Genomic DNA, 2,009 nt, shown 5'->3' on the forward strand with positions numbered 1-2,009 from the left:
AGCTGGATGCCCTTCCTAACGCCAACCACTCAGAGAGTATATATATATATTGTTTGTAGAAATACATAAATTTAGAGGAGAAGCACACTCTAAGATGTAGAGCAGTTAATATTATAAGTGGGGAGGCCAGTTTATGGGGCTACCCTGGATTTCTTGCTCATAAGGAGTTTGATAACATCATCAATGAGGACCCAACAAAGAAGAACCTAATCTAATTCGACAGCAACAGGAACACAGCTCTACATATCCCAAGAAAACAGGTTGAAAGCATAGTAGTCCAATGATGGATCTAAGCTACCTCAAAGAAAAGACACAATGGATAATGTAGTCTTGGATACATTACATCTCAAAAAAAAACACACGGGAGGGTCATGGCTGGAACAATTCTAATCATTGGTATGCTCAATTGCAGTTAACCTGTGGCTGAACAACATATCCTCACTAATCATAGAAAGATAACAAGTCAGCTGTCACTCATGGATGAGCACAGTAACATGTAACATGCTTTCTGTAATTGTTTTAGAGACCTATGTTGTTGTGAGCAGAAATAGGGACCCTCTCTACTCCCACCTTTTTAACCAAGATCCAAGATCAGGATATGATAGCTGAAGGGAGAAAGAACTGCATCAGCATTTGGTTGGTGTTCATTTTCGGCTGACTAAACTGAAAGAATGTGAATAAAGTTTCTTGCTCAAAGACACAAGCTTCTGGCTCCAATAATTGAACCCGCAATATTATGATCATGATCTGAAAACCCTAACCAATCATAAATAAACTGCCAACATTATTACTCTATACACATGCTAAGCCTCACTATATTGGGTGACCTTTCAGGGCAACCACTCCTATACCAAATCTTTCATTTTGCTTATTTCTTTCTCCTTTACCACCCCTATTATTTCTCAACCCTGAAATCTCACATGAAAGCTTTTTCATCCCTCTGAAAATTTTCTTCTCCTCTTAAGTTTCTCCTTCAAATGTTTAAGGTGAACATTAAATCTATAGTTATCTTGATTGTCAACCTTTCCTTCAGTCTAGCAGTGTCTGGGAAATGCAGTAATATTTCTCAAGTCTTTCATAAAATTAAATACTAACAATATAATATTAACCATAAACAGCACATTATAATTGGCTAACAATATTGACATTTAATGCAACATTAAAAAATTGAGAGCTAATAACATAGATGTTTAATAATTAATGAACATTAGGCAATAAGTTCTATAAACCATCAGCCTAGCAGAGCTGTTTTTCTTTAAATGACACTCATAGAATTATAAAAATATTTGAATTCAGCACAACAAATTAGCAAAACATTCATCAATTATGCAATATGCTTGATGCTTACACATTAGACAAAATGCTTAGCAACATTTTTTCCAGTTCATTCTGAGGTTGACTTTGCCTTTAATCTTTTTTTACTAATCTGCAAAAAAATATTTTCTTTTTTATGGGGGAGTGCCCTCTGACCTTTTACTTCAATTTTTTAATTTTGACTTACTTATTAAAATTTTTTCAGATTTATTTGAGCTATATCCAACTCAAATATATAATAATACTTGTTTTATGTTCAAACCTGCTAGATCTGGTCTCTTACACCAACCCCCCAATGTCATTCTAAAAATAAACAATCACATCATCAAAGTCTGAAAGCTTTGAGATCATGCATAATTTAATTCAAAAGCAATGATTTAATTCAAAAATAACTATTAAATTTGACAGAGTAATCTGAATGCTAAAGGGTTAAACATATGAGATTATGATTCTACAAAAACTTACATCATCATCATCATCATCGTTTAACGTCCGCTTTCCATGCTAGCATGGGTTGGACGATTTGACTGAGGACTGGTGAAACCGGATGGCAACACCAGGCTCCAGTCTGATTTGGCAGAGTTTCTACAGCTGGATGCCCTTCCTAACGCCAACCACTCAGAGAGTGTAGTGGGTGCTTTTACGTGTCACCCGCACGAAAACGGCCACGCTCGAAATGGTGTCTTTTATGTGCC

Source organism: Octopus bimaculoides, chromosome 18 (genome assembly GCF_001194135.2).
Source record: "Octopus bimaculoides isolate UCB-OBI-ISO-001 chromosome 18, ASM119413v2, whole genome shotgun sequence".
In the NCBI taxonomy this organism is placed as follows: Eukaryota; Metazoa; Mollusca; class Cephalopoda; order Octopoda; family Octopodidae; genus Octopus; species Octopus bimaculoides.